The 27,871-nt window shown below is 42.2% G+C and overlaps 1 long non-coding RNA gene across 1 annotated transcript; it reads left to right on the top strand.

Annotated features, from left to right (window-relative positions):
• Positions 1–26,937, top strand: LOC132870443 (uncharacterized). The gene is made up of 2 exons (XR_009651110.1): positions 1–378; positions 26,158–26,937. It is a non-coding gene; the product is annotated as an uncharacterized LOC132870443 (long non-coding RNA).
• Positions 26,938–27,871: the final 934 nt, after the last annotated feature.

Raw genomic sequence — 27,871 nt, 5'->3', positions numbered from 1 at the left:
TCTGTGGTAAGATGGCCGCCCTGTGCGGACGTTCTGGAATACGCGGTGAGGAATCTAGTCTTCTATGTAAATCTATGGCTCCTACCCACACCCTTCGGAAATGTCTACGACCGAGACCAGACTAAATATTCACATTTAGTCTGGCTTGCCAGGCTACCAGTTTCTGTCATGTTGACTGAATAAAAAAAAAAAAAACGAGCTCAGTCTCTACCGGAAATGGAATACCTTCAAATGTCGGCAGGAAAGTTTATTAAGCACTCCGGAGCAGAAGGTGGCGCTGATGCGCCGATAAGTTGGAGGCCAAATAAGCCAAGAAGAAGAAGACTTGCAAAATTATGGAAAAGTCTCCATTTTCTTCAACAACAAGTCACTGAAAAAGTAAGTTCTTCAAATTTATATATGTTTGTGTTCAAGTAAGTTGGGCAACAGTCCACTCGAGTGCTGTTTTCAAACAGTAATGTTAGATATTTTTCCGCATCCGGTTTCCATCAAATCCTGCGCTCTGATTGGCTGGCGGTTACGGACCTCTGGCGACTCGCTCATTCACAACAACAACAAACAGTCGCATTTTTTGTCAACATTTTTTTTAATGGGTTGTTTTACAATCAGGGTACACAAGCTAAAAATCACATTTAACACTTATCTTCAATATCAAAAGGCTTGACTAAATAAACTTGGTTGTTTATTGTAGCCCTGTGATAGCGCTATTTACCATGCAAAAAAAAAACAATTTGGTGATAACGTTATTTTTGGTGAATGTATGGCAATGTGTGTCATATTTAGCAAAATTACTCGTGTCATTTAGAAAAAGTGCTTTTTTGACCACAGGTAGCTCCAAAAGGGATGCACTTAAATCATTCTTTATACCATAAAACACATATTTGGTTCCATATCATTGGAAACATAGTTAGTTTTAATGTTGAATGCCAGTAAGTTTTCAGACTATTTTGATCAGATTAGTATGGAATTGTGTCAAAAAAATGTCCTCTCCGAGACAGCTAATTTTTCAATATAAAATAACATATCTAAAATGATTATTTTCATCCTAAAATGTGGTCAAGATATTGGGACATAAATATTAGAGACGACTAACACAAAGCTTACAGCCTTATATTTAAAAGCACTATGGAAGTCGTGGATTCTGAATTGTCAAAAAAAAAGTCCTCTCCGAGAATCACTTCATTTGTTTCTCCCATCTTATAGCAGATTACACAAAACTACCATACACACATGTCAAAAAAATCACCTGAAATCTGTTCTTTAACTTGTCCTTCACTTAAAAACTGGTACAAGAACCAGTTTGAATCAGTTTGAATTTTGGACCCCTGTGACACAAACTTTGTACCCTGATTGTAAAACAACCCGTATAAGGTTTGATAATCTTATGAACTTTTGCCAGCATTTCTCAGGAGAATAGCATTAATTTTCCAGCATGGACAGTGATAACGACAGTGTTCACAGCGAAAGCGAGTTTTACTACCCTGAGGAAAACAAAATTAAATAAAACATTTCAGGAGAAAGCTAAAAACCTGTAACTTGCTAACGCCGAGCAAAAACATGGCTGAATCCTCTCATCTCATTATCTCTAGCCGCTTTATCCTTCTACAGGGTCGCAGGCAAGCTGGAGCCTATCCCAGCTGACTACAGGCGAAAGGCGGGGTACACCCTGGACAAGTCGCCAGGTCATCACAGGGCTGACACATAGACACAGACAACCATTCACACTCACATTCACACCTACGGTCAATTTAGAGTCACCAGTTAACCTAACCTGCATGTCTTTGGACTGTGGGGGAAACCGGAGCACCCGGAGGAAACCCACGCGGACACGGGGAGAACATGCAAACTCCACACAGAAAGGCCCTCGCCGGCCCCGAGGCTCGAACCCAGGACCTTCTTGCTGTGAGGCGACAGCGCTAACCACTACACCACCGTGCCGCCCTGGCTGAATCCTGAATGACTCAATTTTGTATAAATAGGGGACTACATAGGCAGTAAAATGTAGTTTTTTTCCTGCCATGGAAGTGCACTTGTATACCGAGGAGGAAGCAATTTGCATCACAGCCGTGAATGAGGATTCAGAATGGTGGCTCGGTTTTCCCTTTCGGGCGCTCTCGTTTTCTGTTAGAATTTGGGAAAGAAAAAAAAAAAATTATTTGCCAGCTTAAGGTCGGTCCGTATGGTGAAATACCGTGACCTCGGCCCAGAGGGCCTCGCTCAGGACTTTCAAGACCTCGGTCACGGTATTTCACCATACGGACCTCCCAGCTGGTAAATAACACATTTTTTTTCACGGTCCGGTTTCCATCAAATCCTGCACTCTGATTGGCGACTCGCTCGTTCACAACAACAAAAAACATAGTAGAATTTTTTGTCAACGTTTACCTTTTTTATCTCATCTCATATCTCATTATCTCTAGCCGCTTTATCCTGTTCTACAGGGTCGCAGGCAAGCTGGAGCCTATCCCAGCTGACTACGGGCAAAAGGTGGGGTACACCCTGGACAAGTCGCCAGGTCATCACAGGGCTGACACATAGACACAGACAACCATTCACACTCACATTCACACCTACGGTCAATTTAGAGTCACCAGTTAACCTAACCTGCATGTCTTTGGACTGTGGGGGAAACCGGAGCACCCGGAGGAAACCCACACGGGGAGAACATGCAAACTCTGCATAGAAAAGCCCTCGCTGGCCACGGGGCTCGAACCCGGACCTTCTTGCTCTGAGGCGACAGCGCTAACCACTACACCACCATGTCGCCCACATTTACCTTTTTTTTAAATAAGATTCTCAAAAATTTTAAACTTTTGCCAGCATTTCTCAGGAGAATAGCACTAATTTTGCATCATGGATAGTGATAACGACAATCTTCACAGTGAAAGCGAGTTTTACTACCCTGAGGAAGACAAAATTAAAGAAAACATTTCAGGAGAAAGCTAAAAACCTCAAACTGTTGCTAATGCCGAGCAAAAACATGGCTGAATCCTGAATGACTCCTATTTGTATAAATCGGGGACTATATAGGCGGCAAAATGTAGTTGTTTTCCTGCCATGGAAGTGCACTTGTATACCGAGGAGGAAGCCATTTGCATTACAGCCGTGAATGAGGATTCAAAATGGCGGCTCGGTTTTCCCTTTCGGGCGCTCTCGTTTTCTGTTAGCATTTGGTAAAGAAAAAAAATATATTATTTACCAGCTTAAGGTCGGTCCGTATGGTGAAATACCGTGACCTCAACCCAGAGGGCCTCACTCAGTACTTTCAAGACCTCGGTCACGGTATTTCACCATATGGACCTCCCAGCTGGTAAATAACATATCAATGGGTCTGTCTCAGAAACTGGGTACTGTGGGGGTCCCTCACTAAATATACTCAGTCAATAAACTATACGGTTTTGAATGGTGATGTTGGTTTTAATTTGAAATAAAATGATGAAAGAAATAATACAGATAAAACTAAATCTTTTGATGTGAATATTCAGAATTTGGCAAAAATTCTGCAAATTTGTGGTAAAATGGCAGCTTGATCTGGGACATGATAAATGGTTGACTACATCGCATTCCCTTAAAAAGGTTGTAGTCCACTGAAAAGTCTACAGTTATCACTAATTGTATTTTAAGTTGTAACTTTATACACCTAAGGATTGGTGCGCTCACAAAATAATCATAACCGTAATAAAACATCATGCGAAATCTTTGATCACCGTCGTAACTCCATTTTCCGCACACCCCAAACCAATACGATCGTGTGTTTTGATCTAAACGGAAAGCCTCAGGGTCAAGGTCACTACCTCACCAAAACTAGTAACTTAAAATCACTACGCCATATAAAAATTTAGTTATAAATCTGCGATTTTGTTTTTTAAAACGAAAGCTGAAAGTTAGGTATAGAATATGTTTCTTACAGAATATGTTACGATGGTAGCTGGTCTTGTATGAATTTCTGAGCTATAAAATGAGTTGTGGTCTATTTTTTTACCGTAGCGTGTTATTTGTGCGCGGGGAAGGACACACATTAACAATTTGCATGTGTAGAATGGAATTTTCCACTCCAACAGTTAGAAGTTGATCGTGCTTCCATTTGCGGTCTTTCTGTTACGCGGGTGATCTGTTCGGACGTTATCGCTGAAAAGGTGAGTTTTGACAGTTTTATTTTGTTTTAGTCTTGCAGTATAAGGTAATAGAATGTTTCTTTTTCATCTTACTTTCTTATTTCGTAGTGTTTGCGTATTTTTGGCCAATATTTTGCAACCATGGTCAATTTAGATCGAACTTTTGATAGAATCTATGGCCAGTCATTTTGCCCCGCCCCCGCCTCATGCTCTGTCCGGTGCGGTAGTGATGTCCCGTTGCTCGGGCACTGCAGCAGAGACCCGCACGACCTTCAGCCGGTACGGTCACTGTTCTTTTACCAGCGCCATTATTCTCATCTTTCCGGTGTGTTCTTGATTTTTTCCATTGTGTCCTATTTCACCAGATCAAATACCCAAAATGTATCATATTATTAATATTTAAGTGAATAATCATCATAACTTGGCATTTTTTTAACCCAAGCAATCAAAAAGAGGAAATTTATTCAATATTTTCACTCATCTGTGAAGGAGGGGCTTTAATTCTTCATGATGTAGTTATTTTATATGAAAATCAATTTTACAAAAGCATTTAAATTGTAATCAAAGAAATTTTCCATAGTGGAGGCCAGATAAAGGAAAATGCTGTCTTTATTCTTATTAAACATGACAAAAGAAACATTGAGTGTTAGGTAAATGCAAAAAAAAAAGTAAAATTAGAAAATTTATTCTTTGACCATAATGTCCCAAATGAGAGACCAGTTTCTGAGACAGACCCATACGTATACATGTTTATTTTGCATTGCATGTTTGCGAACGTTAGCTAACACCTGCTAGTTAATTTACAGTTGATAGTTCAGAATCACTTTTATTGCCAGGTGTGTGGGGACACACAAGGAATTTGACTCTGGTTTCACTTAGCTCTCATAGTACAAAACAGATAAAAAGCGTATACACACAACAAACAAAAAAAGGGTGCAATAGGTGCATAGTGCAAAGTAATCCAAGTAAGTCAAGTATGAAATAGATAAATATACAGTGTGCACAGAATGACAGTGTGCAGATATTTTGCAAGTGATATTACTAAGATGAATCTGGATTTTAGCTGTTCATCACAGAGACAGCCTGAGAGGAAAAAACTATTCTTGTCTGGTTGTTTTTGCATACAGTGATCTATATCGCCTCCCTGAGGGGAGAAGATTAAACAGATTGTGACCAGGGTGTGATGGGTCCGCAGAGATGTTACCTGCCCGTTTCCTGACTCTGGACAAGTATAGGTCTTGGATGGAGGGCAGGTTGACACCAATAATTTTCTCTGCAGACCTTATTGTCCGTTGCAGTCTGTTCTTCTCCTGTTTGGTGACCGATCCAAACCAAACAGTGATGGAAGAGCAAAGAACAGACTGAATGATGGCAGAGTAGAATTGTCAGCAGCTCCTTAGACAGGTTGAGCTTCCTGAGCTGGTGCAGAAAGTACAACCTCTGCTGGGCCTTTTTGATGATAGTGAATGTGTTGGTCTCCCACTTCAAGTCCCGAAAGATTGTGGAACCCAGAAACCTGAAGCTTTCAACAGCAGTCACAGTGTTGTTGGTGATGGGCAGCAGAGTGGGGGGGCTTCTCCTAAAGTCCACTGTCCTCTCCACAGTTTTGAGCGTGTTCAGTTCCAGATTGTTCTGACCGCACCACCAGACCAGCCGTTCAACCTCCTGTCTTTATGCAGACTCGTCACCATCTCGGATGAGGCCGATGACCGTTGTATCGTCCGCAAATTTCAGGAGTTTAACAGACGGGTCTCTTGAGGTGCAGTCGTTGGTATAAAGGGAGAAGAGTAATGGGGAGAGCACACACCCTTGGGGGGCGCCAGTGCTGATAGTCAGGGTGCTGGATATGATGCTCCCCATCCTCACCTGCTGCTTCCTGTCAGTCAGAAAGTTTGTAATCCACTGACAGGTGGAGGAGGGCACAGTGAGCTTGGTGTGGAGGATGTCTGGAACAATGGTGTTGAATGCCGAACTGAAGTCCACGGACAGGATCCTGCATACGTCCCTGCAGTGTCAAGGTGTTGCAGGATGTAGTGTAGACCCGTATTTATTGCATCATCCACTGACCTGTTTGCCTGGTAGGCAAACTGCAGGGGGTCTGTGATGTCCTTCAGGTATGACAACACCAGTCTCTCGAAGGACTTCATGACTACAGATGTGAGGGCAGCAGGCCTGTAGTCATTCAGTCCTGTGATGGTGGTTTTCTTGGGAACCGGGATTACTGTGGAGCGTTTGAAGCATGAGGGGGCTTCACACAGCTCCACGGATCTATTAAAGATCTGGGTGAAGATGGGAGCCAGCTGGTCAGCACAGATCTTCAGACAAGAGGGTGACACCATCTGGGACAGGTGCCTTCCTGATCTTCTGTCTGTGGAAAAGCTGACAGACATCCTCTTCACAGATCTTGAGTGCTGGTGGGGGGGGTCAGAGGCGGGGGGGTGGCAGAATGGCAGGGGGTGTAAATGGGTCTTTAATGACTGAAGGGGGGAGAGGTGTGAATGTGTCGAATCTGCAGTAAAACACATTCAGCTCGTCAGCCAGTTGATGGTTCACTGCAGTGTTGGTGGATGGTCTCTTATAGATAGTTTTCACATGACATCAGAGTCGGGGATTCCCTGGTGGTGGCCATCTTGGAGGGCTAGCTTACCGTACGGGTCACTGAGCACACATTGTAGCGCGCGAGTTACATTCATTTATATATTTACATTTATAGTTACATTACTACTATTTAAAGCTAGCAATGGTGCAAACTTGTTGTATTCACGGCTGTCGTAATAGGTCAGATGATGAAGTCAAGCGGAGCTTTTATGGAATTCCCACTGTACGGGAGCACGAAGGCGAGCAAACAAAGAAACTCAGCATACAAAGGAGAAATCTATGGCTTGCGAGAATCAACCGCAAGGATTATCAGCCTTCCAAACACAGCAAAGTCTGCTCCGATCATTTTATAAGTGGTAAGTTGTTTAAATAAACAATCAATTGTGTTCAAGTTTGTTTTTGGAAACCAAAACATCATGTGAACAGTCTCTGGAGAATGCCTAACTGGAACCGCTGAGTGTACGTTTACATTGTAATATACACTTAATATCGCTCATTTGTCACGTTTCTATTTGAAACTTGTCACTTCACTCACGCAAGGGTCATTTTTGAAAAACATTTTAGGTCTATTCTGTATGATTTGATTTGTGTTTGGGATGCAAACAGCGCGCCTTTTGGCGGATGCCGCCTGAATTGCGCAGATCCGATTTTTTTTTTTTAGGGGGGGGCGTTGGAGTGTCTGATTATAATTTCAAAGTAAATTCTGTATTAAAATTATTAAATAAGCAAATCTGTTATAGTCCATGAAACAGGAAGTATAAGGATGAGAAAAAACAGTTTAAATCGGGAAGCTGCGCACATTTGCGCAGCCCGAGCGGTGTGCAGGACTGCGCATATGTGCGCAGCTTCCTGATTTAAACTGTTTTTTTCTCATCCTTATACTTCCTGTTTCATGGACTGTAACAGATTTGCTTATTTAATAATTTTAATACAGAATTTACTTTGAAATTATAATCAGACACTCCAACGCCCCCCCCCTAAAAAAAAAAAAACCCCGGATCTGTGCGATTCAGGCGGCATCCGCCAAAAGGCACGCTGTGAATATATAAAAGTTGTATATATCAGACAGTCTTTAAAGTTTGATGAAGTCAGTTTCAGGCTTTGGAGCAGGCTTTGGCAGTTTCAGGCTTTGGCAGCCCTGCATAGTCACTTGAAAATGCATCTTTGTCCACTTCGTAGGGGTCAATTCCTCCAATCAAGGCCAGTTTGGCTGCAGACCGTGAGATGTGTATCTATATACTACTGTTTGCTTGATTTTGCCGACATTTGATCTTTATTTTAGAAAACTGACTATATAACTTCATAAATTCGTCCGAGATAACGTAGCCAGTAGTGGCGATGGTCCGTTTTGTTTGCCCACCAAGATGGCGGCTGGGGGGCGTTCCCCGGAATGCCGTGACGTCAGTGAAAACTATCTATAGACCCTTTTCACTCACGTGACCTTCGTAAACGCGACCGCCATTTTGGACATGAAGAAATAACGGTTTATGGCACAGACCCTTTCGGTTCTCGCTCATCTAGCTGCTACAATGACTGCTTAGACTGCAACAATAATACCTAACACACATTTAAGTATCCGTCGTAAAGACGTGAAACTCATCGAGTGACGAGTGTGTTCATTGATAAGCTAACACAATCTAAAAGTAGACATACCATCACACTGCCCTGGCGCTGTGTACAGTTTACCTTCTATGGTTTGTGCACTCACTATTTGCCATTACTTTCTCCAACCCAGTGTTCGGACTATGCCGATATTTTCGGGGCGGGGGTCCCTTTTTTTCCCTTGGGGGGGGTACTTGCGCTTGTCTCAGAGCGCGGATCTCCAAACATATGAGAAGCCTATCTTACGCACATCACGCGGACTCCACACCTCCACACACGCATCACGTCTGAAGTCATAGCTCATCAGGGGAAATCGTGTCCGCATTGGCATGTTCAAAAAACAACCTCGCGTCAACAATGATACCACACGCAAGAAAAAAAAAAAAAAACAGTCAGGCTACTCAACACATCTGATCCACAGCAGCACCAAAGCATCACTGGAAATCATGTCAACAACCAATCTTCCATTTCAACACGCGTCAACAAACAAATGGCACCACAAACATGAACGAATCGGTCAGACTACCGGTTCCAAACCCACAGCAGACGAATAATTAAATGCATCTTACCTTAAAGCAGAATCGACCACAAAGGAAGGGTGTTGGCACTGTTGGCACACTTCCTTTCTACTAGTTTGTGTCCCCAACCTGGCAGCAGCAGTCGTTGTCATATCGGTTTATTTTATCTTTGATGTAAACACAACACTTCGGATATGCAAATGCTTCCCGTTACACACGATTGCTATGTCAATAAACATCATTTTGCCAATATTTTAGAGACCATCCATCTTCTCCGTCGGTCAGCATCTGTCGGGATCCGATAAAATGATAAATCTTGCCTTGTGTGTTGATGGTTACTACATCCAGGTGCACAACAATATAATGGCATGATGGAAGTCTTGCTGAAAGTAAAAACTTTCTTTGATGGCTATATTCCTTTCGATGCTTCGCCGTCGTTCCTCGTTGTTGGCTGTGGTAGACTACTGGTAGTTCATGTCCAAAATGGCGGCTGCGTTTGTCGTGACGTCACGTGGGAAGGGTCTATTGAGGTTTTTCACCCACGTGACCAAGTCATGTGATGCATCGTTAGGCTGCCATTTTGGACGTCACGACTCGAATCAGTTTGAATGCGAGGAAGGCGACAAATGAAAAACATAAAAGAAAAAGGAGCGAGATGCAGAAAACACCTTCACTATCCAGCGACGTAGGGCATTTACAGGGCGAGCAGAGGGAGAGGTATTTGCAAAAATTGAGGTTAGCAGGCTTAGAGAATGACGTTTACCTGCTTCCACCAGGATTGTTCACTGACGTACGGAAGTACACCAAGCCCTCGTCTTTACCTGACTTTGGCCCACATGATCTGTATACCTATGTCGTTAAAAACCCATCGCCATACACAGGTATTGATCTGAAAGCGTATATGAGTTTGGATGCCTACAAATATTTTGTGTCCGGCTGGGTAACATGCCTACATCAGTGGGTCGTCCCTGGAGCCGGTGGTCGCCATCTTATTACAGCTAAGGTTTGTTCACATTTTCATTTACTTTCGGTCCTCAGGATAAACAAAATGTTATTAAATGTCATTGAAATAACTTCTTAGTCTGTTGAGACATGGCCCGTTATAAATTTGCTGTTACCAGGCAATGACCAAGAACTGTATTATTAGGGTCGGTGTCTGTGTTGTAGCAGTGTACTAGCAGCTAGCTGTTAGCACTAGCTAATGTCAACAACATAGTAGCTAGTATGTTACTGTAGCAATGTTTACGTTCAGTCATTTGGATGACTGTTAAAACCTTTCAGTCTCAAGTTTTTCCTTTACTGTATTTACTAGTTTACTGTAATTATGATCCGGCAGCTATTTACACCGGATCCAGTGTAAATAGCTGCTGGAGCCAACGTCCGAGGTTCCGGAGCCCGCTCCGGCTTGCTCCCCCTCAAATTAAGCCCCTTACAGGTAAATAGCTGCCGGAGCCAACGTCCGAGGTTCCGGAGCATGCTCCGGCTTGCTCCCCCTCAAATTAAGCCCCGTACAGGTAAATAGCTGCCGGAACCAACGTCCGAGGTTCCGGAGCACGCTCCGGCTTGCTCCCCCTCAAATTAAGCCCCGTACAGGTAAATAGCTGCCGGAGCCAACGTCCGAGGTTCCAGAGCGCGCTCCGGCTTGCACCCCCTCAAATTAAGCCCCATACAGGTAAATAGCTGCCGGAGCCAACGTCCGAGGTTCCGGAGCGCGCTCCGGCTTGCTCCCCCTCAAATTAAGCCCCGTACAGGGCTTAATTTGAGGGGGAGCAAGCCGGAGCGCGCTCCGGAACCTCGGACGTTGGCTCCGGCAGCTATTTACACTGGATCTGGTGTAAATAGCGGCCGGATCATAATTACAGTAAACTAGTAAATACAGTAAAGGAAAAACTTGAGACCGAAAGGTTTTAACAGTCATCCAAATGACTGAACGTAAACATTGCTACAGTAACATACTAGCTACTATGTTGTTGACATTAGCTAGTCAACAATAGCTACTACAGAAGAACAAAGAGGTTACAATGGGTTATTTTAACCTATTTGGTTACACACTCGCCGCCACAGAATGTTAACAGCAATGTAATGCCTTTTCTGGCTAATTTTATTCGTCTTACCTCCAAGAAAGTGGTCACTACACAAGCGTTGGTATGCCGAGGGCTGCCAATCTTTCCTGTTAATGGCCGCTATCCATCTTCTCTGTCGGGATCCGATAAAATGATAAACCTTGCCTTGTTTGTTGATGGTTACTACATCCAGGTGCACAACAATATAGTGGCATGATGGAAGTCTTGCTGAAAGTAAAAACTTTCTTTGCTGCCGTTCCTCAATGTTGGCTGTGGTAAACTACTGGTAGTACATGTCCAAAATGGCGGCCGCGTTTTTCGTGATGTCACGTGAAAAGGGTCTATAGTTAGTAATGTTCTGCAGGCCTCTCCACGCTGACGTCGGATCGTTTGCTGAAAGGCTGTTTTTAATCTCATCAGCATAGCTCCTCTTAGCTGCTTTCACCTCCATTGTCGGTGTGTTTCTGGTCTGATTGTACAGAACTGTCTCCACTTCTGTAGGCCTCTTCTTTGTTCTGTCGAAGTTGCCTGAGTTTTGCAGTGAACCAGGGTTTATTGTTGTATATGTGGAAGGTTTTGGTAGGCGCACACACATCCTCACAAAAACTGATGTAAAATGCCACAGTATCAGTCAGTTCATGCAGGTCTGAGGCTGCAGCCTCAAAAACACTCCAGTCAGTGCAGTCAAAGCAGGCTTGTAGTTCCACTTTGGCCTCATCGTACCATCTCCTCACCGTCTTAACTACAGGCTTAGCAGATTTCAGCTTCTGCCTGTAGGTCGGGATAAGACGAACCATACAGTGATCAGATAGTCCCAAGGCTGCACGGGGGACAGAGTGGTACGAGTCCTTTAAAACAGTGTATCAATGGTCCAGAGTGTTAGTGTCCCTAGTGGGACACTTAATGTGCTGTTTATATTTTGGCAGTTCGTGGCTGAGGTTTGCTCTGTTAAAGTCCCCCAAAACAATGAGCAAAGAGTCCGGGTGTTTTTTCTCCACATTGTTTATCTGGTCAGCTAGGTGTTGTAACGCCTCATTATACACGCCTGAAGAGGGATGTAGACTCCAACCAGAATAAACGAGGAAAACTCTCGTGGAACATAAAATGGTTTGCAGTTTATGAATAATGACTCCAGATGAGGACTGCATGATTTGTTTAGAACTGTGACATCAGTACACCAACCTTCGTTAATATAAAAGCAGATTCCGCCTCCACTCGTTTTCCCCGTGAGCTCCGTTTCGCGGTCCGCTCGGTGCAGGTGAAATCCAGGCAGATGGAGAGAAGAGTCCGGGATGTGCTCACCAAGCCAGGTTTCGGTGAAGCACAAGGCACCAGATCTGTTAAAATCCGTGTTAATTGAGTTGAGGAACAGCAGTTCGTCCATCTTATTGGCCAGAGAGCGGACGTTAGCCAGCTGAATAGACGGGAGCGCAGTGCGAAAACCCCACTGCCTCAGTCTGACGAGCGCGCCGGCTCGCTTCCCCCAGTGTCTCCGGCGTCCTTGGCATAATCCATAGAGAGCTGCTGCTCCTCCAACAAGTAGCTCCGGAAAACTTTCCAGATCAATGAAAAAACTTTACTGGTGGTTATTCCAATGTTTTATAAGTTCTTCTCTGGAGTATGTGACCAGCGAAGGAGCACAAAAAACACAACAAATACACAAAAACAAAGTACGAGAGAGAGAAGTACCAAGGCAACCATCCGCGGCGCCATCTTGGATATATATTAACGTCAATAATTGTGTTTCTCAACTGAGCCCCGGCTCCCAGTCCTGCTACTGACCACGGTGCTTCGTTAAAGTCGCAGCCGGTGGAGAGCAGCTGTTAGCCGGCTGTGTGAGTGGATTTCGTTGAGCTTCGCCCCCGCGCTCCAGACAGTGGAGACAGATGGCGGGTGGGGAAATAAGAACTTGTATGAAGTAATGACATGTTTAGGATAGTGTGTTTTTGTGTATTTTGTTTTTTTTTTTATTTTATTTATTTTTTTTAATATATCCATCCATTATCTGTAGCCATTTATCCTGTTCTACAGGGTCGCAGGCAAGCTGGAGCCTATCCCAGCTGGCTACGGGCGAAAGGCGGGGTACACCCTGGACAAGTCGCCAGGTCATCACAGGGCTGACACATAGACACAGACAACCATTCACACTCACATTCACACCTACGGTCAATTTAGAGTCACCAGTTAACCTAACCTGCATGTCTTTGGACTGTGGAGGAAACCGGAGCACCCGGAGGAAACCCACGCGGACACGGGGAGAACATGCAAACTCCGCACAGAAAGGCCCTCGCCGGCCACGGGGCTCGAACCCGGACCTTCTTGCTGTGAGACAACAGCGCTAACCGCTATACCACCATGCTGCCCTGTAAAAAAAACATATATAGATCATCAGTGTTTTCCCCAGATAAAAATTAAAGCCCTAAATTCTGGCATGATAATAGGCCGGCAGCCCGGATAGCCTACCATGCACCCCCCCCCACAACAATTTGCCACATGGTTTTTATCAACCCTTGGCATGCCTTGATCATGTTTGTGTGTGGTAACAGAAAAATTACTCATTCCCAGTAGCGACTTTTATGTGATTTTTGAATGACCCTAAAAATTACGTTTTTTTTCTTTGTTGCAAATACTGCAGATATGCCCAGTTTATTAAGCTACTACTGTACCCAGAAAACATGTAATTTATGGTTGGTATATATCAAATAAATGTTTAACACCACAACAATACACTGATTTTAATTATATTGCACAGACTTAATAAAACAATTATCAACACAGGTTTCATGGTCCCCATGCAAATCTTTGCATGCAAACATATTCTCTCTTATTTGTTTTACATTTAACATACCAGAATCACATCTATTATTCCAGAAGTTCAGAAGACCAAATGTTCCATAAACTAATGAGAAAATAAAAGTGCATGTTCGTTAAGACTTTAATTTTCAGAAAAACCGAAAGCAGTGAACATCAACATGATTGTGCTGTCAACTAACATTGATCAGTTAAGTCTCATCTCATCTCATTATCTCTAGCCGCTTTATCCTTCTACAGGGTCGCAGGCAAGCTGGAGCCTATCCCAGCTGACTACGGGCGAAAGGCGGGGTACACCCTGGACAAGTCGCCAGGTCATCACAGGGCTGACACATAGACACAGACAACCATTCACACTCACATTCACACCTACGGTCAATTTAGAGTCACCAGTTAACCTAACCTGCATGTCTTTGGACTGTGGGGGAAACCGGAGCACCCGGAGGAAACCCACGCGGACATGGGGAGAACATGCAAACTCCACACAGAAAGGCCCTCGCCGGCCCCGGGGCTCGAACCCAGGACCTTCTTGCTGTGAGGCGATAGCGCTAACCACTACACCACCGTGCCGCCCCCAGTTAAGTCAATGATTATATTTTATTTAAGAATTTGTTACTAATATGTTCATGGTGAATATTATGTTTTATCTATTTAAGATTAAATGCTAATTTAATATGATTTTTTCAGTCATATTTGTCTTATTATACAATTTAATCAATTTAGTTCCATATTCTGATTACTTTCAGGTGTGTCAGCTGTCTTGAGTTGAGAACATTGTGATGGATTCACCTGGGCAATCTGGTCCAGCTGCAAAGAAGAAAAAAGGTGATGGCACATCTCCTGATCCATATTGTGTTGTTCATTTTCGTGATATATCCCATGGTGCATTCAAGTCATTCAAGGATGACAAGAATTCATCTTCCAAATTTGAGAGGCTCCAGGAAATAAAGATACGTCGCCAGGCAGAAAGTGTGACATCTCCTTATCGGATGCAAGAACAACGCAATCTTCTGCCTGCCATTCAAAATGACGATCACGGCTACCACTGGAACTGTTATAAAAGATTTACAGGTAACCTTCTCAGATTACAACAGCAACCCGAAGTGGCCCCAGAGTCAGCATCAGTCCAACGGACAATGCGTCGATCATCTTCTGAAAAAGACAGCATCATCTTTCAGCCTGATTGCATATTTTGTGACTCACAGAAAAAGAAAGCTGTCAAAGGATCTTGGACAACACAAAATCTGAGCAAATTCCAAAGTGATGGCTGGAAATCAGTATTTGATATGGCTCAAAGAAAGAGTGATGATAAACTGTTGAGACGTATAGCAGGACATGATTTATTTGCATGTGAAGCTCAATTCCACAGAAAATGTCTCATTGACTATATGCAGACACCAGAAAAGTGGCGCAGCAATGACCAAGAAGCAAGAAACCAACAGAAGAGTCTAAGGCTACGTTCACACTGCAGGCTGAAGTGACTCAAATCCGATCTTTTCGCCCATATGTGACCTGTATCCGATCTTTTATTGACAATATGAACGACACAGATCCGATTTTTTCAAATCCGACCCAGGCCGTTTGGATATGTGGTCCTAATTCCGATTCCTATCCGCTCTTTTCATATGCGACTTCAGTCTGAACCGCCAGGTCGCATTCATCCGACTTACACGTCATCAACAAGCCACAAACATCACTATTCTGCGCTGAAGTAGGCGGCGGGTCTCTCAGAAAAAGTTACAACAACATGGCGCATAATCACGGGCGCAGATAGAGGGGGGGACTCGTCCCACCCAGATTTAAATTCACCTCGTTCGGTCCCCCCCACTTATAGGGAGGAAAAAACGTCTATGCTGTCTTTCTTTGTATAAGGCAAACCTCACGGAAAAATCAAAAGACTAATTACCATTCGGTTTATTGAGGTGCACGGCAGTGTATACATAGTTGCAACAACTCACATAAAACAAAACAAAGACTGATATTCGGTTGGTTGAGCTGCGCAGACTGCACAGGTTGTGAGCTTGAGCTTGGTTGCTATGGTAACCCACAAGAAGTTTGACAGGCATGTTGGGGTTGGTTTGCTGGCAGCTTTGTCCCACCCAGTTTTTTGTCCCTCCCAGTTCAAAAAACGTATCTGCGCCCCTGCGCATGACATCAATGCGAGGGACGCTTCGGGCTGTGAAGGTTCTGAATCTTCTCAATGGAAGGACGCAGAGGTTAGGGAGCTGATTTCCATTTGGGGGGATACAGCTATTCAAGCTAGATTGGATGGGTCATACCGCAACCGGGCGGTTTTACTTCCGTAAACACTGGCCATGCTCACTGCGTGTGACGTCGTCGTATCCTGCAATGCGCATGCGGAACACTTTTAGGTCGCTTTTCGTTCATACTGAGGATCACATACAAGTCGCATATATTTGTTAATGTGAACGACCTCACAAAATCGGATTTCACAAAAAAATCGGAATTGAGCATTAAGCCTTGCAGTGTGAACGTAGTGTTATTGATGCTCATTGTATAGCATTTGATGTTGTACGGAAGTTTGTGCTAGAAGAAATCTTGCAACAAACCAAGGTTGTTCAGCTGTCTCACCTCCTACAGCTATATGTCATGGCATTAGAAGGTACCCCTCATGCCAACCCAAACTACCCCAGTGAAAATATGAAAGAGAAACTGATAAAAGAATTTGGGTCACAGTTGTCCTTTTGTGATATGGATGGTTCTGGTAGATATCAGTCTGCACTTGTATATAGTTCAGCAGTGGACATGCAGACAGCAGTAAAACAATCCTTCCTCTTGGCATCCAAAAACACAATTGAAAGTGTTGGCATAACCCTCCATCATGTCATCAGTGAAGAACATGCCAAATCTGAAATGGCCACCAACACCTCAAGACCTCGATGGTATCACGATTCCACCAGAATTGTCAAAGTTGTTGTCTTTTATAATATGTGGAGAGGACGAATCATCTTCGGAACGGACAACCAGACTGATATCATCCATTGGCCAGGACATTTGTCGGGCATCAACAAATGGGTCATGATTCTGATATGTTGAATGTGACACAATTAAGACAGTTCAGAGAACATGTTTGCATGATCTGTATGCTGGCAATGGTACCTATGTTGATAATTGTTTTTTTTTTTTTGTCACAGTATGTGCAAAATAATTACAATCAATGTATTGTGTTAATAAACTTTTATTTGATATATACCAACCATAAATTACATGTTTTCTGGGTGCAGGGGTGGCTTTAAAAAGCTGGGCATATCTGTAGTACTCGCAACAACAAAAAAACATAATTTTAGGGTCATCTAAAAAAGTGCATAAAAGTCACTACTGGGAATGAGTAATTTTTCTGTTACCACACACAAACATGATCAAGGCATGCCAAGGGTTGATAAAAACCATGTGGCAAATTGTTGTGGGGGGGGTGCATGGTAGGCTATCCAGGCTGCCGGCCTATAATACACAGACAATTGCGCGCCAACAGCGTGAAGTGAAACTACGGCGTGCCCAGTGCCCCCCCGGAAAATGTTTTGAAAATAGATGCTCAGGTGCATTTTCAGGGTCTGAGAGGTTTTAGATCCTTGATTATAGGATGGATTTTACCAATGTTTCAATGATTTCTGACCTAAACAGTATTAATGTAAACACATTTGAAATTTCACCTTAAAGTTAAACTGTTGTGTTATAGATTACTGAGGTCTATGATAGATTGAAAATCTACGGGGATCCCTTAATTATCTCTAATCAAGTCGTGTTGTAACAAAAATGTGCAGGAAAATATGAACAGTGGTTTGCTCCATCTTCTGCAATCCAATGAAGAGAATCGATCATCATGACCTCCTGTTGATCACAAAGGGATCTGAACCTAAGACCTGCCACCTTAAAATAAGTCGCTGTATTACTATAACTAATGATTTAGAATGTTTCTGATGCAATTACCGTAATATATGTACAACTAAAGGCCCGGTCCCACTGGCCGATGGACACAAAACGTATGCAAAAAGGACACAGCGGCCGAGCAAAATTTCAGGGGTGGCTCTATCCGTTTTCATCCGCTCCAGAAATGGACAAAATTGGCGAAAATTGGCGAAAACAGAACGGAAAAGAACGGACGTGGGTAGTATATAGCGGGGATGTTAAACGCATGTTCATAGGAAGCCTAGCGGATGGAAGTGGATGACAGCTCCGAAGGGGTTACCGGTGATAACTGAGAAGCGGACGCATAGCAGAAAGAGCGGATGCATAGCAGATGAAGGGGATGCATCACGTACGCCTAACGGAAACAAAGGGGATGTTGCGCGGATGTATATCGGATGCAGACCGTTCACTGCGCATGCGGGGGATATGAATTGCGTCTGCTCCGCGGATATAAAGGGATGCAGCACGCACGCCGTCAGCATAAAGCGGAAAGACGTGCTGGCGGCTACATCGATACATCTCTACTACTAGATGATTTTCTCCCCCTTTTTATACAAAATATCGATTGTCCGCTAGGTGTCCTTCTACATACCCTAGACATACTCCAGACATCCTAAATATACGAGATACATCCCAGATAGAAACGCTTTGTCCGTTTTGAATACTTTATATACGAGATGCATACGCTTACATCCTTTCTATTTCCGTGCTACTAACGATGAATAGACGTTTCATGTACCTTATCTTTCCTCCCTCTTTCCGTTTTCAGCTGCAGCGGATGTGAGTTGCGAGGATGCAGAGAGGATACAGCAGACGTTTAACGGATGATAACGGACATAGAACGTTTGTTGCTCGTATATGTCGCGGACTTACATCGTACACGGCGGAAAGTTCATCCGTTCTAAAAGTTTTGTGCAGCTCAAAACTTTTTGCACGGATGAAATCACAGTGGACGGATGCTCGATGGATAGAGCGTATGAAGCACGTATGCAATGAGTACACAACGGATGCATAGCGTTTTCCAACGGATGGCAAAGATTTTTTTACGTTTTACATCCTCTTTGCATCCGTAAGTGCAGTGGGACCGGGCCTTTAGATACACTGAAAAGAAAAGTAAGGCAACTGCATATTATAAAGTTTAAATTTTGGCACTTTATTAAATGGACGAGATTAAGATTAAAACATATTTAACCTCCTAAGGCCCAAGCTGTTTTTTTTACATGCATTTTTTATTTCTCTTTGCTATTTGGGCTTATTAGAACCTGATTAGAATAAAAACTAAGCATCATTTTTTGATAAGATGTACTTTTAGAGAAAAAGTATGTCCACATATGTGGATTCTTGTTCCGAATTTCCATAAAGTGCTGTCCACGCATGTGACCGCTAAGCCCTAGGAGGTTAAAGGAAAAGAAAACTTCATTCATACATTTAAGTGTGCAGAAAGATTCTGTACTTATAAACACATTCTTGAAGGACAATAGACTAGGTCAAACTTTTGTGATTAAAATCAGTCGGCTTTGTCCGTCTGGTGGGGGACAACGTCGGCAGCCGATGAGATCGCTTATAATTAGGGCTGTGCTCACAGCTCGCGATACTCGATCATGCACGATTTTCAGGGGTACGATACGATATCGTTTACTCACTTGAAAATCAAAAATCCCATATATGACGTATTTCATGCATATCTCCCGGTTCTGTAGCAGGTTGTCATCAGTTTTCACTTGATTTAAAGCATGTATCATGCCAGAAATCGACGGAAATTCATGCTTGCAACCTGTTCCAACCAAAAACGTTTTTATTTACAAATGGCGCTTCCAGTTACTCAGGGCATGCGCACTAGAAATTAGGCGCTCTGCTTCAATGTGCTTGGCTACAGACGCTGCAAGCTGCTAATTACGTCCCCCATGTCTCCATGGCCTCGTCTCGAGACTCACTGATTGAATAATTTTGGCGCCAAACGTATTCACGCCCTCTGCTTACAATACATTAAAGACATCGTTTAACTCGATATATCGCGATATATATGGTACAATATCGTGAGCAACTGATGGCAAACGAGCACAGCCCTACTTATAATGAATCGGAAAATTCCGGGATGTCTGACGTTTTCTTTCGATGTTTTTGTTGGACGGTTTGAACACGTGATCTTGACGTAACCAACAGATTAGAGTTTGTTTACATCGTACCACGCGGACATATTACTTTGACAGAATCAACACAAACATTGGGGGAAAAAGAGCGCTTGTTTAACACAAATATCAATCAGTATGTAAATGGATCTGTTATCTGCTCTCCTATGTATCTAGTTACTTGTCGGTAGGGAATTTAACGTATCGGTATAAATCTAAGCGTATCGGATTTTAACTAAAGCGACTAAGCGTATCGGCAGGCAGAGCAAGCGGATCGGGTTCGATACGCTAAAACGCTTTGGGGAAACCCATGATATATAAAATGTCAATAAACGTGTCAAATAAATGCTGGTGTGGCTATGAATGTGTTAGTGCAAGTGTCAGTAAAATGTGGGCTCCTGTCAATGTTAAAGGAGAACTGAAGTCATTTTATAAACTTGCTTTCCTAATTAACGTGTTATTCAATTACATTTTCGGTTTTAGTAACCTTGTATCATGACTCGTATTGGAAACTAATTGCAATTAAATATTACACTTATCGGCCTGTTCGGTTTTTAGCCGTGTTGAATTTACACTACGTTCACACTGCAGGCTGAAGTGACTCAAATCCGATTTTTTCGCCCATATGTGACCTGTATCCGATCTTTTATTGACAATATGAACGACACAGATCCGATTTTTTCAAATCCGACCCAGGCCGTTTGGATATGTGGTCCTAATTCCGATTCCTATCCGCTCTTTTCATATGCGACTTCAGTCTGAACCGCCAGGTCGCATTCATCCGACTTACACGTCATCAACAAGCCACAAACGTCACTATTCTGCGCTGAAGTAGGCGGCGGGTCTCTCAAAAAAAGTTACAACAACAAAACCCTTGCCCTCTTCCTTCTCAACCTCCTCAGGCCATCAGGCTATTGTGCATGTTCTGGCTCCGTCGCAACAACAACTGCATCATCGCCAGGTACTCCATGCTGGCTACTGTCATACACAGGAAACTTTAGGTTACTTCCGTAAACACTGGCCATGCTCACTGCGTGTGACGTTCAAAGGTTCACATACTTTTGCCACTCACAGATATGTAATATTGGATCATTTTCCTCAATAAATAAATGACCAAGTATAATATTTTTGTCTCATTTGTTTAACTGGGTTCTCTTTATCTACTTTTAGGACTTGTGTGAAAATCTGATGATGTTTTAGATCATATTTATGCAGAAATATAGAAAATTCTAAAGGGTTCACAAACTTTCAAGCACCACTGTATGTCTAATAAAAATACTAATAATGATAAACTGAACACCTGCCGCATCAACAACAAACTGGTAAGTTAGGAGGAAGGTTCTTTCGCTGACGTCATATAGCTCCTCCTCCTCTTTCGTCTCCTGGGTGCTGCAGCCCCGTCAAATTTGCCCAAATAGCCGCGTTTTTTATCATAACTTGTAAAATAGGCGCCTTCGTGAATTAATATATGGATCATCGGGAATTACTTTTTATGTTATAAAACATCGCCAAAGATGTAAAAAACGTGTAATCAGCATTTTAATAAAAAACAGCGGCAAAGAAGAAAGTATTGAGCCTTGATTAAGAAAAACCTGAAAGCTGCAGGTACTTTGTATTGATTAATGTGGGAAATGCGCTCAGTATAATATGGATTTATCACAAAAACACATGCATGTGTTTATTATTTTGAAAATCCACCAGCTGACTGATCTGGCACGTTTTAATTGTGCGACAGTAATGACGTAAATACCAGCACGACGGACTAGTGTCCGAAAGCGTTTTTTCATTTCATCAATGAGCTCACTATATAGTAATTCCCTATATAGGGAGTGGTGAACGATTGAGTGATTTCGGACACAGGGAACGTTGGCAGATGTTGGTCAATTTGATTTCCGCTGTACTTTTTACTTCCGTCCTACGATGTCTCGCACAGGTCTCGGTGAATCTCGTTTACGGCCATCGCTTTGACACGGACTGATATATTACATAGCATATTTCAAACACTCATAACTTGCTATAGCAGTGCCAAAATAGCGATCAAAAATGCATTCTGATATTTAATAAAATGACAATTTTGATGATAAAAAAAAATTTGCCATTTGCCTTCAGTTCTCCTTTAAAGCTACAGTGCGCACCTTCTGTTGACCCCTAGAGGAATTCTACATAATTACAAAAACACTGCTGGCGCTTCCACATCATGTGTGGCAGTATAGGCTGCGGTCATACACACGTACACGAATTAACTTAAAGTGCATATTCTGGACCAATTTTGTGTGTGTGTGTAAGTCTGTCCCGTTACACACTCATCCAGAAGGGTAATTTTGCACAAGGCCATCTGTCTACAGCAGAAAAAAATAAAATAACAAAACGCGTCTGGAAAAATCCCAAGGGAGTCTGGAGCCAGATTCGTGACGTCACCTGCGGAAGCGCCAGCAGGCTGCGCGAGCTTTGCACGGTTTCAGTGCACAGCCTGTGTAGACCAAGCGCTCCCATTTCTCTCTCATTGTCCGGTTTTTTGGGAAACGATGAGTACTAGTCCCATCATGATTGGTGTTGCTACACCCTCCTACGATACATCTGTTAACCATTTTAATAATTACGCGATAACATTGAAGAAATGTGCAGAAAACCAGCAGGTCGTTTTCTCATAAACAAACCAGCGCTGACGTAGGATTCAGAAGGAGGCGTCCCGCATGTGATGTCACGAAGATCAATGTTTCCCAAGAAATCCAAATGCCAAGTTTTTTCAGAGGCGGACCAATTCGCCTCAAATGGCTTGATTTCAACTGATTTTTTCTGGTATTGCACAAGGTAAAAAAAAAATGCACAAAATGTGACCGATATTTGACCAAAGTTTAATATAAAATAGGAGAATCACATTGATCTTGCTCCTGAATTTACCTGTGATATGCACTTTAAAGGTAGAATAAATGGTTCTCAAGAACAATTGTGCAATACACTTTTTGTCAAACTCGGTAAATATCTCCTCATGGTCCACCAGCTGTCTGATCTGTGCGCGCACTGAAAGAATCCAGTGTTCATACACAACCGTGGTTCTGTAAATGGGCAACAAAGTGGCTCGGACCGAGCCTCACATTATTTCAGCCAATTCAGTGTGTTCTCATGGAACAGATAATGCTTCCATTTTATTAAATGTTTATATAATGCATACCTGCCAACCTGTACGCATCTTGCGTAGCCGCTACGAATTTTTACCTCATTGTACGACTGTACGTTTTCACATTAAAAAGTACGCATATCGTCCGAACTCTCATTTCAGTCAAGTTCTCGCTGAAGTTGATACCGCTGATCTGTGAGAAAACTCAAAGCCAGAATGGAACGCTTTGCCCAATCCCCCCGCCCCTCTTCCAGAGCATGTGGCTCTGCCGTCTGCACCCCCTCCCCTTCCTCCTTCGCGTCTCTGACTTGAGTGCAGCGGTGCAGCCAGAGGTCAGGTGGCTAGAGCGAGTCGGGGATTGAAACGCCAGTTAGAAAAGAGAGATTTCATCAATGATGGTCAACAATCCATTCTGCAAAGATCACTGGAAAGGTAAAATAAAAACATTAGGTCAGCCCAATAAACCGACATTGTTAACCCCTCGTGAACGTTATACTCGTTCACCAACTCAATATGCTGCAATACTTCAGGCTTTCCCACATGCATGTTTCAGACAAAAACTGAACATATGGAGCCCGAACCGAGCGCCAAACGTGTTCGGAAACCCCAAAGATTTCTGGAAAGCTATCGGGAGAGGTGGCCTTGTCTCATATGGTCGCAGTTACCCAGCCACGCATTCTGCACAGTGTGCAAGATTGATATAGATATCAGTCACCAAGGAGCAACAGGTGCTAACACCGTCCCACACACGCCCGTTAAAGTACTGCAATAAGAAGTTTTAGCTAACTGGAAGGCAGTGCGTAACACTTTTACTGTTATGCACGGCCTTCCTATATTTGTAACAGAAACGGTTGTGTTTCACGTGTACTCAAGAGCTTCCTAGCCGTTATTTTGTGCATTTACAACACCAACAGTACAGGCTAGTTCTTCATTTAACTTCGAAGCCATCACTCGGGTTGCATATTCGATGCGGTAACCAACGAAACCGGATTACAGTTCCTCTCGCGCTCTCATTGAATCACTATGATAAGTACCACTTTATTGATGTGCTCAACAAAACGTAGCGTGTTGTATATCTTAAGGGCAGTCGGTAACTTCTGTCAATTGTAGCCTAGAATGTTTGCAGATGATGTGAAGTCGAAAATTGGTCATCCCTCTTATGAAAAAAACCTGCGTGGTACTGCAGTATCAAATGCTTTTTTCTACAGTATTACTGCAGTAAATGGAATATTTCGAATGCAAATGCAATAGTTTGCACATGAAAAAGGCATACTACAAAATACTGCAGTGTACTGTATAATGCAATATTTTTACTGTATAATGCAATATACTTCCAACATGTTAAAATGCAAAAGTCTAAACCTATTGCATGGGAAATTTGGGCATACCATGTTTTGTGTTGAAAGTGCCTTTTTTACATACTGTATTAATTTAATGTGTTATTTATTTTGAAAGAGTGGCTCTGGTTTAATTTCATTTCATTTGCACATGTATTTAATGTTTGTTGTGCTTTTCAAAACGGAAGGAAGTTCCCAAGAGCCATCAATAACAGTTTCCCAAAGTCTATCAATAGGAATGTTTTACAAAACTGGACTATGTTCCCAAGGTCAATCAATAAAACTGGATTGAAAGTGTGTTTTTGGTCTGCTGGTTGTGGTCTGTGGGGGCGCATGCGCGCCGGGTTGGGGTGAGGTTGACGGGGGGGTACTCATGAAATTGTAAAATTGTACTCATAAAATTTTTTCAAGGTTGGCAGGTATGTATAATGTTCTGCTGTAGTTACTTGTTCTTGTCTCTAAATTTACCTTCATTCTAACTTTCACCTTCCCTAGATCTATAGTGTCACTATAGGGGTTGACCGATAATCGGCCCGGCCGATATATTGAGCCGATATTCTGCATTTTTAGGGTTATCGGTATCGGCCATAATTTCCACCGATATGCCGATAACATGCCTTTTTGCAGCCATTTCATTCCTAACGCGACTGTCGCTGCACGTCCTTTCCTGCACTCGCCTCTCTGAGTTCAAGAACACGGTCCCGCCCACCACAACATCTGATTTGTTTGGCACAAGAGATATAGCCAATCGACACATGTAGCTAAACGCTGTAATCTGTTTCAAGGCGGCTGTACGGGCACTCGGGCAGAAGCGGCACAAGGGATACAGCCAATCAACACGCGTAGCTAAACGCTGTGAACTGTTTCAAGGCAGCCGTACGAGCACTTGGGCAGAAGCGGTACAAGGGATACAGCCAATCAACATGCGTAGCTAAACGCTGTGAACTGTTTCAAGGCGGCCGTACGGGCACTTGGGCGGAAGCGGCACAAGGGATACAGCCAATCAACACGCGTAGCTAAACGCTGTGAACTGTTTCAAGGCGGTCGTACGGGCACTCGGGCAGAAGCAGATCCCACTTCAAAGTAAGGACACGCTGCTTTTGCCGCAATAAGTCACAAACACACAAGTTGCAAAAGCACAACATCATTATTATGTTTACATTCTTCATCTACTACTCGTTAAAATTGTCCATTTGCATCTGTGTAGCCAGGCAAACTTAGCTTACGGAAGGAAATACTTGAATTAGCCTACAACCAACTAGCCTTGCTGAAACTACATGTAACGCTTCCTTCACTACAATATAATCCTAAATTGGGAATATTAGGCTTGGGCATTAAAAGCATTAGAATGTAGATGGTTACTTGTTAAGTTGTTACATAATAGGGAGTGATAGCCGACTTTGTTTGATTTTACTTTTTAAAAAATGCTGCAGGCAGCTCCCTACACTTGATTTGTTATTTAAAAACTACTTGAAGTTGGTAAGTCTTACTTAGTTCTTAGTGTAAAAGAATCCAGAGTGTATTTTCATTTATTTTCCACTGAAAATGGTGAGCTGTAATATAGTAGGGAGTGATTTATTTTTTTTATTGGTGAATATTTATTTTATTTCTCATTTTATTCTAACTAATGTTTGACTTTATTGTACAAATGCTGCTGGCATCTCCCTGCACAAAATTTCATGTTCAATTTTACAATTAAACATGCATTTCATGGATATGAAGGTCTGTGTCAGTGTGTGCTATGTTTAATTTCATGTGAATTATAATGTTTATATTTATCGGTTGCACATACCGGTTATCGGCATCCCAATTCCATAATAATCGGTATCGGTCGATCCCTAGTCACTATTTTATGTTTATCCTTCTCTTGATAGGGCTTGGTGAAAAGGTTTGATTTACCTAACTTTGGTTTACCTACCTTTTTGTCTGTTCTGTACAGAGCATGGATCAGAACACCATCAATGAGGCCATTGAAGACCCCACCGTTGGGATCCATGTTCTTTAAGAACATGATTCAAGTGATGAAGCAGAAAACATTGGCATTGTTCTTGAAGGCATCAAGGTGTTCCAAGATCTTGATAATGTAGCATTAGCTGCTATGCTGTTTGGACTGATGTATGCACTGAACCTCAGCTACCCTGCTGACCTCCGCTACACTTTTGAGGTAATCCGAAAGATTTGGATGGAACTGGATGGAGGTAAACTTTTTCCAACAAAGCACTTGCTCTGAAAAACAGTCTCTCTCAGTGAATGGGTCAGACTGAGTTCTGTTGCATATCCACTTTTGTGTGTGTGTTTATTTCTCAGTGATGAGTTTATGCAGGGTTGATTACTTTTTGTTTGTAAATCCACTTTGATTTGTCAAAGTTGTCAGCTGTGTAAAATGGTGTTCACAGGGTTAACCCTCATGTTAAAGGTTTTTTTTTTTTAATGAAGCACTAGAGCTTATTTTGTCTTATTCAGTTTGTGGCATGTTTGGTTTACGTCAATAAAATACTGTTATTGTTTTGTATTCACTCGATGCACTGTTGCGCTGTACTAACAGTTCAGTATTTTTTATTTTATTTTATTTTTTTAAATGTACTATAAGTTTATACTGTATCTGCTGTGTGTTTATGCTGAATTTACTGTATGGCAACTACACAGAGTCCTTCTGTTCAGGTAAAATGTGTGATCTGTAAAGTTTTAAGGATCAATACAGTCAAAGTTTAATACAGAACTCTGAATCTTTTTTTTTTTTTTTTTGGTCAATGCAATCTTTGACTTTTTGTATTTGCACACACTTAAATACAAAACTGATGTCTACAATTTGGCTGGCTTTAACAAATCAAGTTAAATTTAGAGACCTAACTTGGGTTGTAAGGACATGATAGAATTGCTTTTAAGTTACATAATACCTTTTTAAATAATATTAGCATTAACAAATCAAGTTAAAGTTACTTTAAAAATCAGGTATCCTGAACATGATAATCACTAACATTTTACTCAATTAATTGGCATTGCAAAAAGTTAAATCAACTTGATTCTTTTAAATGGTCTAACATGATTGAAATATTTTGGTTTAACAAGTAATTTCATTGAGAAAAAGAAGGAAATTGTCAGTCGTCCACATTCTGATCATGTGGGACTGATGTACACATTAAAATCAAGTAAATTTAAGGGATTTTTTTTTCAGTGTACAGTTACACACACCATCTATTTATTTAAAATGATACTCTCGACTAGTTTTCCTCCTTTAGTATTTTCTTTCCTCCAAATACCAAAAATAAGCAATTTGTAACTCTTTTGTTCAAAGTCAAGAAACACTACTTTGTACAATGTGCGCTTAGTCTTTTTGCATTAAGTTTCTCCTCCAAAGCCATTTTGGAGAAAAAGGACAATGGATTACATACTCCACCTTGTTTCATTTTCGTTAACATGGGATTAAAAACATCAGTCACATTGCACAGCAAATCTACAGGATGTTTCACTTTGTGTAATCGCCTGCCACGACTGTCACTGAATCTACAGTCTGGGCTAGAAAGAAATCAGCCCCAGTCTTGCTTCTTTCTTTCTTATAACATTCTGTAATGGTGCTGTTGTGCTTCTACTAAAGTAAAAATAAATTAAAAAAAAAATCCACTTTAAGATATTTGCTAACAGCAAATAAAATG

Source organism: Neoarius graeffei, chromosome 22 (assembly GCF_027579695.1).
Source record: "Neoarius graeffei isolate fNeoGra1 chromosome 22, fNeoGra1.pri, whole genome shotgun sequence".
NCBI lineage: Eukaryota > Metazoa > Chordata > Actinopteri > Siluriformes > Ariidae > Neoarius > Neoarius graeffei.
Note: the sequence above shows the minus strand (reverse complement) of the source record. Positions and strands in the feature narration are given on the sequence as shown.